At 43.3% G+C, this 13,111-nt stretch overlaps 8 pseudogenes; all 8 read right to left on the bottom strand.

Annotated features, from left to right (window-relative positions):
* Positions 1–574: 574 nt before the first annotated feature.
* Positions 575–839, bottom strand: LOC130289962 (U2 spliceosomal RNA; annotated as a pseudogene).
* A 1,469-nt stretch (positions 840–2,308) lies between these two features.
* Positions 2,309–2,573, bottom strand: LOC130289919 (U2 spliceosomal RNA; annotated as a pseudogene).
* Positions 2,574–4,039: 1,466 nt separating this feature from the next.
* LOC130289954 (U2 spliceosomal RNA) lies at positions 4,040–4,306 on the bottom strand (annotated as a pseudogene).
* Positions 4,307–5,759: 1,453 nt separating this feature from the next.
* LOC130289863 (U2 spliceosomal RNA) lies at positions 5,760–6,024 on the bottom strand (annotated as a pseudogene).
* A 1,466-nt stretch (positions 6,025–7,490) lies between these two features.
* Positions 7,491–7,757, bottom strand: LOC130289916 (U2 spliceosomal RNA; annotated as a pseudogene).
* A 1,453-nt stretch (positions 7,758–9,210) lies between these two features.
* On the bottom strand, positions 9,211–9,476 carry LOC130289928 (U2 spliceosomal RNA; annotated as a pseudogene).
* A 1,454-nt stretch (positions 9,477–10,930) lies between these two features.
* On the bottom strand, positions 10,931–11,197 carry LOC130289870 (U2 spliceosomal RNA; annotated as a pseudogene).
* A 1,469-nt stretch (positions 11,198–12,666) lies between these two features.
* LOC130289872 (U2 spliceosomal RNA) lies at positions 12,667–12,934 on the bottom strand (annotated as a pseudogene).
* Between the last annotated feature and the right edge of the window lie 177 nt (positions 12,935–13,111).

Genomic DNA, 13,111 nt, shown 5'->3' with positions numbered 1-13,111 from the left:
GCTCACTAAGTCAGTCTCTCTCTCTCTCTTTTTCTTTTTATATATATTTTTTTCCGTCTTCTTCTTCTACTTCTTCTTCTTCAGACCCTGTCATAGCACTAATGCCTTTCCAATACCACCAGCAGATGGAGACACTCCATTGCAACATTGGTTGTGAGCAGCAGTTTCTAAAAACAAATGCCTCATGGCGGATTTCCCATGCATCAATGGATGGTAAATTTAGTTTTTATCATTCACTGACCACAGAAACCAATGCATGGTCAAGCAACAGCAATGACACACCCTTGTGTATAGGCATGAGACCCTCACGTCATTTAACAGGATTCAGCACCACCCACAAGACAGCTACCTGTCATGTCATGTCAAACCTGCACAGGTGTGCTAGATTATTATTATTTAGTTTTATTTTATTTTTTTACACCAATCAGTGTGCAAACATGGTCATTAAAACGCTAAATGAATAGACGTTCATAAACCAGTCAGTGCAACTCATCATTTTGGTCTCCAATTCTCAAACTCAAAATCTCACCCACGGAGGATTAAATGAGAATCTTTCTTGTTTAACACTGGAATGGGGTGGTGCACTGTTCACTACCCGAAGATACTACCACATAGGGTCAATGCATAGGGCGACGGAAGCAAGCTTCCAAATCAGCTCCCTTTCTCAAAAATCCATTTAATTTATGGTCCCCAGATAGGGAACGTATGTATCAGTATGTGCTCCCAAGTCACCCAAGTGCAAGTATTCACACAAAAAAAAAAGTGCCTCAGGATGCAATCTGTCGCAAGATCCTTTCTTTTTTTTACGCTTGATCTAAGCCAAAAGGCCTAGAGGGGATAACCGGGAAAGGGGTGGACCCAACCATGTCCCCTTCATGAGCACTCACATTACTCATAGGAATGGAAGGAAATCTGGCAGCCAACCAGCCTCCCATACACTCTCTGGGTGGGGGCAGTCAGCCACCCATACATACATACAGCACAGGCTAAACCCACATCATCACTTAAAAAAAGGACAGGCGACCATTGCAATCTGATGGAGCATTTAGCAATGCAATCCATAGCCTGGCTTTTGCCTGAACCCCCATCACTCCTCCTCTTGCATATAAGACAATATTTCAGATCTGCATATGAAAACAACACGCCTACCTTTGTTGCACATAGCTGCCTGCCTGTCTCTAGTTACCCCACTGGCTGTAGCTGCGTCCCTTCCGACATGGAATAACACCAACTGTAACGATAAACTGAAAATTAACAGTATAAACCTGCATCATTTTGGACTCTGGTATTTGCTGAATCCGGGTAACCTGACAACCGATGGTGGTGCCGCTGGTGATTCTGGCCTTCTTGGAATCTGTTGGGCCTATGTGTTAGCTCACACATCACTTGGGTATCCATGGTAACTACCACAACATGGTCATCTGCAGTTTACATCTAGCCCTAGAAGTGGCATTGAATGGCATTTAAAAAGTGCTAAGGGTCCTGGTGCAATAATCCTCCCATGAGGATCAGCCTCAACGGCTTTGTAGATTGCACTCATGTCTGCAACTCCATATACATTTTTTTTCTTCATGCTTCTTTCTTCATCCTTTTTTCTTTCTGTCATTCAGACTTTCATTCATTCGATCTCACTCACTCACTTGCTTTAACTCATTTGTTCTCACTCACTCACTCACTCACTCAATCACTCACTCACTTATTCACTCTCACTCACTCTCACTCTCTCACTCACTCGCTCACTAAGTCAGTCTCTCTCTCTCTCTTTTTCTTTTTATATATATTTTTTTCCGTCTTCTTCTTCTACTTCTTCTTCTTCAGACCCTGTCATAGCACTAATGCCTTTCCAATACCACCAGCAGATGGAGACACTCCATTGCAACATTGGTTGTGAGCAGCAGTTTCTAAAAACAAATGCCTCATGGCGGATTTCCCATGCATCAATGGATGGTAAATTTAGTTTTTATCATTCACTGACCACAGAAACCAATGCATGGTCAAGCAACAGCAATGACACACCCTTGTGTATAGGCATGAGACCCTCACGTCATTTAACAGGATTCAGCACCACCCACAAGACAGCTACCTGTCATGTCATGTCAAACCTGCACAGGTGTGCTAGATTATTATTATTTAGTTTTATTTTATTTTTTTACACCAATCAGTGTGCAAACATGGTCATTAAAACGCTAAATGAATAGACGTTCATAAACCAGTCAGTGCAACTCATCATTTTGGTCTCCAATTCTCAAACTCAAATTCTCACCCACGGAGGATTAAATGAGAATCTTTCTTGTTTAACACTGGAATGGGGTGGTGCACTGTTCACTACCCGAAGATACTACCACATAGGGTCAATGCATAGGGCGACGGAAGCAAGCTTCCAAATCAGCTCCCTTTCTCAAAAATCCATTTAATTTATGGTCCCCAGATAGGGAACGTATGTATCAGTATGTGTTCACAAGTCACCCAAGTGCAAGTATTCACACAAAAAAAAACTTGCTTCAGGATGCGATCTGTCGCAAGATCCTTTCTTTTTTTTACACTTGATCTAAGCCAAAAGGCCTAGAGGGGATAACCGGGAAAGGGGTGGACCCAACCATGTCCCCTTCATGAGCACTCACATTACTCATAGGAATGGAAGGAAGGCTGGCAGCCAACCAGCCTCCCATACACTCTCTGGGTGGGTGGCAGTCAGCCACCCATACATACATACAGCACAGGCTAAACCCACATCATCACTTAAAAAAAGGACAGGCGACCATTGCACTCTGATGGAGCATTTAGCAATGCAATACATAGCCTGGCTTTTGCCTGAACCCCCATCACTCCTCCTCTTGCATATAAGACAATATTTCAGATCTGCATATGAAAACAACACGCCTACCTTTGTTGCACATAGCTGCCTGCCTGTCTCTAGTTACCCCACTGGCTGTAGCTGCGTCCCTTCCGACATGGAATAACACCAACTGTAACGATAAACTGAAAATTAACAGTATAAACCTGCATCATTTTGGACTCTGGTATTTGCTGAATCCGGGTAACCTGACAACCGATGGTGGTGCCGCTGGTGATTCTGGCCTTCTTGGAATCTGTTGGGCCTATGTGTTAGCTCACACATCACTTGGGTATCCATGGTAACTACCACAACATGGTCATCTGCAGTTTACATCTAGCCCTAGAAGTGGCATTGAATGGCATTTTAAAAGTGCTAAGGGTCCTGGTGCAATAATCCTCCCATGAGGATCAGCCTCAACGGCTTTGTAGATTGCACTCATGTCTGCAACTCCATATACATTTTTTTTTCTTCATGCTTCTTTCTTCATCCTTTTTTCTTTCTGTCATTCAGACTTTCATTCATTCGATCTCACTCACTCACTTGCTTTAACTCATTTGTTCTCACTCACTCACTCACTCACTCACTCACTCACTTATTCACTCTCACTGACTCTCCCTCTCTCACTCACTCGCTCACTAAGTCAGTCTCTCTCTCTCTCTCTCTCTCTTTTTCTTTTTATATACATTTTTTTCCGTCTTCTTCTTCTTCTTCAGACCCTGTCATAGCACTAATGCCTTTCCAATACCACCAGCAGATGGAGACACTCCATTGCAACATTGGTTGTGAGCAGCAGTTTCTAAAAACAAATGCCTCATGGCGGATTTCCCATCCATCAATGAATGGTAAATTTTGTTTTTATCATTCACTGACCACAGAAACCAATGCATGGTCAAGCAACAGCAATGACACACCGTTGTGTATAGGCATGAGACCCTCACGTCATTTAACAGGATTCAGCACCACCCACAAGACAGCTACCTGTCATGTCATGTCAAACCTGCACAGGTGTGCTAGATTATTATTATTTAGTTTTATTTTATTTTTTTACACCAATCAGTGTGCAAACATGGTCATTAAAACGCTAAATGAATAGACGTTCATAAACCAGTCAGTGCAACTCATCATTTTGGTCTCCAATTCTCAAACTCAAATTCTCACCCACGGAGGATTAAATGAGAATCTTTCTTGTTTAACACTGGAATGGGGTGGTGCACTGTTCACTACCCGAAGATACTGCCACATAGGGTCAATGCATAGGGCGACGGAAGCAAGCTTCCAAACAGCTCCCTTTCTCAAAATTCCATTTAATTTATGGTCCCCAGATAGGGAACGTATGTATCAGTATGTGCTCACAGGTCACCCAAGTGCAAGTATTCACACAAAAAAAAAACGTGCCTCAGGATGCGATTTGTCGCAAGATCCTTTCTTTTTTTTTTACACTTGATCTAAGCCAAAAGGCCTAGAGGGGATAACCGGGAAAGGGGTGGACCCAACCATGTCCCCTTCATGAGCACTCACATTACTCATAGGAATGGAAGGAAGGCTGGCAGCCAACCAGCCTCCCATACACTCTCTGGGTGGGTGGCAGTCAGCCACCCATACATACATACAGCACAGGCTAAACCCACATCATCACTTAAAAAAAGGACAGGCGACCATTGCACTCTGATGGAGCATTTAGCAATGCAATCCAGAGCCTGGCTTTTGCCTGAACCCCCATCACTCCTCCTCTTGCATATAAGACAATATTTCAGATCTGCTTATGAAAACAACACGCCTACCTTTTTTGCACATAGCTGCCTGCCTGTCTCTAGTTACCCCACTGGCTGTAGCTGCGTCCCTTCCGACATGGAATAACACCAACTGTAACGATAAACTGAAAATTAACAGTATAAACCTGCATCATTTTGGACTCTGGTATTTGCTGAATCCGGGTAACCTGACAACCGATGGTGGTGCCGCTGGTGATTCTGGCCTTCTTGGAATCTGTTGGGCCTATGTGTTAGCTCACACATCACTTGGGTATCCATGGTAACTACCACAACATGGTCATCTGCAGTTTACATCTAGCCCTAGAAGTGGCATTGAATGGCATTTTAAAAGTGCTAAGGGTCCTGGTGCAATAATCCTCCCATGAGGATCAGCCTCAACGGCTTTGTAGATTGCACTCATGTCTGCAACTCCATATACATTTTTTTTTCTTCATGCTTCTTTCTTCATCCTTTTTTCTTTCTGTCATTCAGACTTTCATTCATTCGATCTCACTCACTCACTTGCTTTAACTCATTTGTTCTCACTCACTCACTCAATCACTCACTCACTTATTCACTCTCACTCACTCTCCCTCTCTCACTCACTCGCTCACTAAGTCAGTCTCTCTCTCTCTCTCTTTTTCTTTTTCTATATATTTTTTTCCGTCTTCTTCTTCTTCAGACCCTGTCATAGCACTAATGCCTTTCCAATACCACCAGCAGATGGAGACACTCCATTGCAACATTGGTTGTGAGCAGCAGTTTCTAAAAACAAATGCCTCATGGCGGATTTCCCATCCATCAAAGGATGGTAAATTTTGTTTTTATCATTCACTGACCACAGAAACCAATGCATGGTCAAGCAACAGCAATGACACACCCTTGTGTATAGGCATGAGACCCTCACGTCATTTAACAGGATTCAGCACCACCCACAAGACAGCTACCTGTCATGTCATGTCAAACCTGCACAGGTGTGCTAGATTATTATTATTTAGTTTTATTTTATTTTTTTACACCAATCAGTGTGCAAACATGGTCATTAAAACGCTAAATGAATAGACGTTCATAAACCAGTCAGTGCAACTCATCATTTTGGTCTCCAATTCTCAAACTCAAATTCTCACCCACGGAGGATTAAATGAGAATCTTTCTTGTTTAACACTGGAATGGGGTGGTGCACTGTTCACTACCCGAAGATACTGCCACATAGGGTCAATGCATAGGGCGACGGAAGCAAGCTTCCAAATCAGCTCCCTTTCTCAAAAATCCATTTAATTTATGGTCCCCAGATAGGGAACGTATGTATCAGTATGTGCTCACAAGTCACCCAAGTGCAAGCATTCACACAAAAAAAAATGTGCCTCAGGATGCGATCTGTCGCAAGATCCTTTCTTTTTTTTACACTTGATCTAAGCCAAAAGGCCTAGAGGGGATAACCGGGAAAGGGGTGGACCCAACCATGTCCCCTTCATGAGCACTCACATTACTCATAGGAATGGAAGGAAGGCTGGCAGCCAACCAGCCTCCCATACACTCTCTGGGTGGGTGGCAGTCAGCCACCCATACATACATACAGCACAGGCTAAACCCACATCATCCCTTAAAAAAAGGACAGGCGACCATTGCACTCTGATGGAGCATTTAGCAATGCAATCCATAGCCTGGCTTTTGCCTGAACCCCCATCACTCCTCCTCTTGCATATAAGACAATATTTCAGATCTGCATATGAAAACAACACGCCTACCTTTGTTGCACATAGCTGCCTGCCTGTCTCTAGTTACCCCACTGGCTGTAGCTGCGTCCCTTCCGACATGGAATAACACCAACTGTAACGATAAACTGAAAATTAACAGTATGAACCTGAATCATTTTGGACTCTGGTATTTGCTGAATCCGGGTAACCTGACAACCGATGGTGGTGCCGCTGGTGATTCTGGCCTTCTTGGAATCTGTTGGGCCTATGTGTTAGCTCACACATCACTTGGGTATCCATGGTAACTACCACAACATGGTCATCTGCAGTTTACATCTAGCCCTAGAAGTGGCATTGAATGGCATTTTAAAAGTGCTAAGGGCCCTGGTGCAATAATCCTCCCATGAGGATCAGCCTCAACGACTTTGTAGATTGCACTCATGTCTGCAACTCCATATACATTTTTTTTTCTTCATGCTTCTTTCTTCATCCTTTTTTTTCTGTCATTCAGACTTTCATTCATTCGATCTCACTCACTCACTTGCTTTAACTCATTTGTTCTCACTCACTCACTCAATCACTCACTCACTTATTCACTCTCACTCATTCTCACTCTCTCACTCACTCGCTCACTAAGTCAGTCTCTCTCTCTCTCTCTTTTTCTTTTTATATATATTTTTTTCCGTCTTCTTCTTCTTCTTCTTCTTCTTCTTCAGACCCTGTCATAGCACTAATGCCTTTCCAATACCACCAGCAGATGGAGACACTCCATTGCAACATTGGTTGTGAGCAGCAGTTTCTAAAAACAAATGCCTCATGGCGGATTTCCCATCCATCAATGGATGGTAAATTTTGTTTTTATCATTCACTGACCACAGAAACCAATGCATGGTCAAGCAACAGCAATGACACACCCTTGTGTATAGGCATGAGACCCTCACGTCATTTAACAGGATTCAGCACCACCCACAAGACAGCTACCTGTCATGTCATGTCAAACCTGCACAGGTGTGCTAGATTATTATTATTTATTTTAATTTTATTTTTTTACACCAATCAGTGTGCAAACATGGTCATTAAAACGCTAAATGAATAGACGTTCATAAACCAGTCAGTGCAACTCATCATTTTGGTCTCCAATTCTCAAACTCAAATTCTCACCCACGGAGGATTAAATGAGAATCTTTCTTGTTTAACACTGGAATGGGGTGGTGCACTGTTCACTACCCGAAGATACTGCCACATAGGGTCAATGCATAGGGCGATGGAAGCAAGCTTCCAAATCAGCTCCCTTTCTCAAAATTCCATTTAATTTATGGTCCCCAGATAGGGAACGTATGTATCAGTATGTGCTCACAGGTCACCCAAGTGCAAGTATTCACACCAAAAAAAACGTGCCTCAGGATGCGATCTGTCGCAAGATCCTTTCTTTTTTTTTTACACTTGATCTAAGCCAAAAGGCCTAGAGGGGATAACCGGGAAAGGGGTGGACCCAACCATGTCCCCTTCATGAGCACTCACATTACTCATAGGAATGGAAGGAAGGCTGGCAGCCAACCAGCCTCCCATACACTCTCTGGGTGGGTGGCAGTCAGCCACCCATACATACATACAGCACAGGCTAAACCCACATCATCACTTAAAAAAAGGACAGGCGACCATTGCACTCTGATGGAGCATTTAGCAATGCAATCCATAGCCTGGCTTTTGCCTGAACCCCCATCACTCCTCCTCTTGCATATAAGACAATATTTCAGATCTGCATATGAAAACAACACGCCTACCTTTTTTTGCACATAGCTGCCTGCCTGTCTCTAGTTACCCCACTGGCTGTAGCTGCGTCCCTTCCGACATGGAATAACACCAACTGTAACGATAAACTGAAAATTAACAGTATAAACCTGCATCATTTTGGACTCTGGTATTTGCTGAATCCGGGTAACCTGACAACCGATGGTGGTGCCGCTGGTGATTCTGGCCTTCTTGGAATCTGTTGGGCCTATGTGTTAGCTCACACATCACTTGGGTATCCATGGTAACTACCACAACATGGTCATCTGCAGTTTACATCTAGCCCTAGAAGTGGCATTGAATGGCATTTTAAAAGTGCTAAGGGTCCTGGTGCAATAATCCTCCCATGAGGATCAGCCTCAACGGCTTTGTAGATTGCACTCATGTCTGCAACTCCATATACATTTTTTTTCTTCATGCTTCTTTCTTCATCCTTTTTTCTTTCTGTCATTCAGACTTTCATTCATTCGATCTCACTCACTCACTTGCTTTAACTCATTTGTTCTCACTCACTCACTCACTCACTCACTTATTCACTCTCACTCACTCTCACTCTCTCACTCACTCGCTCACTAAGTCAGTCTCTCTCTCTCTCTCTCTCTTTTTCTTTTTATATACATTTTTTTCCGTCTTCTTCTTCTTCAGACCCTGTCATAGCACTAATGCCTTTCCAATACCACCAGCAGATGGAGACACTCCATTGCAACATTGGTTGTGAGCAGCAGTTTCTAAAAACAAATGCCTCATGGCGGATTTCCCATCCATCAATGGATGGTAAATTTTGTTTTTATCATTCACTGACCACAGAAACCAATGCATGGTCAAGCAACAGCAATGACACACCCTTGTGTATAGGCATGAGACCCTCACGTCATTTAACAGGATTCAGCACCACCCACAAGACAGCTACCTGTCATGTCATGTCAAACCTGCACAGGTGTGCTAGATTATTATTATTTAGTTTTATTTTATTTTTTTACACCAATCAGTGTGCAAACATGGTCATTAAAACGCTAAATGAATAGACGTTCATAAACCAGTCAGTGCAACTCATCATTTTGGTCTCCAATTCTCAAACTCAAATTCTCACCCACGGAGGATTAAATGAGAATCTTTCTTGTTTAACACTGGAATGGGGTGGTGCACTGTTCACTACCCGAAGAAACTGCCACATAGGGTCAATGCATAGGGCGACGGAAGCAAGCTTCCAAATCAGCTCCCTTTCTCAAAATTCCATTTAATTTATGGTCCCCAGATAGGGAACGTATGTATCAGTATGTGCTCACAGGTCACCCAAGTGCAAGTATTCACACAAAAAAAACATGCCTCAGGATGCGATCTGTCGCAAGATCCTTTCTTTTTTTTTTACACTTGATCTAAGCCAAAAGGCCTAGAGGGGATAACCGGGAAAGGGGTGGACCCAACCATGTCCCCTTCATGAGCACTCACATTACTCATAGGAATGGAAGGAAGGCTGGCAGCCAACCAGCCTCCCATACACTCTCTGGGTGGGTGGCAGTCAGCCACCCATACATACATACAGCACAGGCTAAACCCACATCATCACTTAAAAAAAGGACAGGCGACCATTGCACTCTGATGGAGCATTTAGCAATGCAATCCATAGCCTGGCTTTTGCCTGAACCCCCATCACTCCTCCTCTTGCATATAAGACAATATTTCAGATCTGCATATGAAAACAACACGCCTACCTTTTTTGCACATAGCTGCCTGCCTGTCTCTAGTTACCCCACTGGCTGTAGCTGCGTCCCTTCCGACATGGAATAACACCAACTGTAACGATAAACTGAAAATTAACAGTATAAACCTGCATCATTTTGGACTCTGGTATTTGCTGAATCCGGGTAACCTGACAACCGATGGTGGTGCCGCTGGTGATTCTGGCCTTCTTGGAATCTGTTGGGCCTATGTGTTAGCTCACACATCACTTGGGTATCCATGGTAACTACCACAACATGGTCATCTGCAGTTTACATCTAGCCCTAGAAGTGGCATTGAATGGCATTTTAAAAGTGCTAAGGGTCCTGGTGCAATAATCCTCCCATGAGGATCAGCCTCAACGGCTTTGTAGATTGCACTCATGTCTGCAACTCCATATACATTTTTTTTTCTTCATGCTTCTTTCTTCATCCTTTTTTCTTTCTGTCATTCAGACTTTCATTCATTCGATCTCACTCACTCACTTGCTTTAACTCATTTGTTCTCACTCACTCACTCAATCACTCACTCACTTATTCACTCTCACTCACTCTCCCTCTCTCACTCACTCGCTCACTAAGTCAGTCTCTCTCTCTCTCTTTTTCTTTTTCTATATATTTTTTTCCGTCTTCTTCTTCTTCTTCAGACCCTGTCATAGCACTAATGCCTTTCCAATACCACCAGCAGATGGAGACACTCCATTGCAACATTGGTTGTGAGCAGCAGTTTCTAAAAACAAATGCCTCATGGCGGATTTCCCATCCATCAAAGGATGGTAAATTTTGTTTTTATCATTCACTGACCACAGAAACCAATGCATGGTCAAGCAACAGCAATGACACACCCTTGTGTATAGGCATGAGACCCTCACGTCATTTTACAGGATTCAGCACCACCCACAAGACAGCTACCTGTCATGTCATGTCAAACCTGCACAGGTGTGCTAGATTATTATTATTTAGTTTTATTTTATTTTTTTACACCAATCAGTGTGCAAACATGGTCATTAAAACGCTAAATGAATAGACGTTCATAAACCAGTCAGTGCAACTCATCATTTTGGTCTCCAATTCTCAAACTCAAATTCTCACCCACGGAGGATTAAATGAGAATCTTTCTTGTTTAACACTGGAATGGGGTGGTGCACTGTTCACTACCCGAAGATACTGCCACATAGGGTCAATGCATAGGGCGACGGAAGCAAGCTTCCAAATCAGCTCCCTTTCTCAAAAATCCATTTAATTTATGGTCCCCAGATAGGGAACGTATGTATCAGTATGTGCTCACAGGTCACCCAAGTGCAAGTATTCACACAAAAAAAAACGTGCCTCAGGATGCGATCTGTCGCAAGATCCTTTCTTTTTTTTTTACACTTGATCTAAGCCAAAAGGCCTAGAGGGGATAACCGGGAAAGGGGTGGACCCAACCATGTCCCCTTCATGAGCACTCACATTACTCATAGGAATGGAAGGAAGGCTGGCAGCCAACCAGCCTCCCATACACTCTCTGGGTGGGTGGCAGTCAGCCACCCATACATACATACAGCACAGGCTAAACCCACATCATCACTTAAAAAAAGGACAGGCGACCATTGCACTCTGATGGAGCATTTAGCAATGCAATCCATAGCCTGGCTTTTGCCTGAACCCCCATCACTCCTCCTCTTGCATATAAGACAATATTTCAGATCTGCATATGAAAACAACACGCCTACCTTTGTTGCACATAGCTGCCTGCCTGTCTCTAGTTACCCCACTGGCTGTAGCTGCGTCCCTTCCGACATGGAATAACACCAACTGTAACCATAAACTGAAAATTAACAGTATAAACCTGCATCATTTTGGACTCTGGTATTTGCTGAATCCGGGTAACCTGACAACCGATGGTGGTGCCGCTGGTGATTCTGGCCTTCTTGGAATCTGTTGGGCCTATGTGTTAGCTCACACATCACTTGGGTATCCATGGTAACTACCACAACATGGTCATCTGCAGTTTACATCTAGCCCTAGAAGTGGCATTGAATGGCATTTTAAAAGTGCTAAGGGTCCTGGTGCAATAATCCTCCCATGAGGATCAACCTCAACGGCTTTGTAGATTGCACTCATGTCTGCAACTCCATATACATTTTTTTTTCTTCATGCTTCTTTCTTCATCCTTTTTTCTTTCTGTCATTCAGACTTTCATTCATTCGATCTCACTCACTCACTTGCTTTAACTCATTTGTTCTCACTCACTCACTCACTCACTCAATCACTCACTCACTTATTCACTCTCACTCACTCTCACTCGCTCACTCACTCGCTCACTAAGTCAGTCTCTCTCTCTCTCTCTCTTTTTCTTTTTCTATATATTTTTTTCCGTCTTCTTCTTTTTCTTCTTCAGACCCTGTCATAGCACTAATGCCTTTCCAATACCACCAGCAGATGGAGACACTCCATTGCAACATTGGTTGTGAGCAGCAGTTTCTAAAAACAAATGCCTCATGGCGGATTTCCCATCCATCAATGGATGGTAAATTTTGTTTTTATCATTCACTGACCACAGAAACCAATGCATGGTCAAGCAACAGCAATGACACACCCTTGTGTATAGGCATGAGACCCTCACGTCATTTAACAGGATTCAGCACCACCCACAAGACAGCTACCTGTCATGTCATGTCAAACCTGCACAGGTGTGCTAGATTATTATTATTTAGTTTTATTTTATTTTTTTACACCAATCAGTGTGCAAACATGGTCATTAAAACGCTAAATGAATAGACGTTCATAAACCAGTCAGTGCAACTCATCATTTTGGTCTCCAATTCTCAAACTCAAATTCTCACCCAAGGAGGATTAAATGAGAATCTTTCTTGTTTAACACTGGAATGGGGTGGTGCACTGTTCACTACCCGAAGATACTGCCACATAGGGTCAATGCATAGGGCGACGGAAGCAAGCTTCCAAATCAGCTCCCTTTCTCAAAAATCCATTTAATTTATGGTCCCCAGATAGGGAACGTATGTATCAGTATGTGCTCACAAGTCACCCAAGTGCAAGTATTCACACAAAAAAAAAAACGTGCCTCAGGATGCGATCTGTCGCAAGATCCTTTCTTTTTTTTTACACTTGATCTAAGCCAAAAGGCCTAGAGGGGATAACCGGGAAAGGGGTGGACCCAACCATGTCCCCTTCATGAGCACTCACATTACTCATAGGAATGGAAGGAATGCTGGCAGCCAACCAGACTCCCATACACTCTCTGGGTGGGTGGCAGTCAGCCACCCATACATACATACATACAGCACAGGCTAAACCCACATCATCACTTAAAAA

This window comes from Hyla sarda, chromosome 8 (genome assembly GCF_029499605.1).
Source record: "Hyla sarda isolate aHylSar1 chromosome 8, aHylSar1.hap1, whole genome shotgun sequence".
In the NCBI taxonomy this organism is placed as follows: Eukaryota; Metazoa; Chordata; class Amphibia; order Anura; family Hylidae; genus Hyla; species Hyla sarda.
This window is presented reverse-complemented; position numbering and strand designations above follow the sequence as displayed.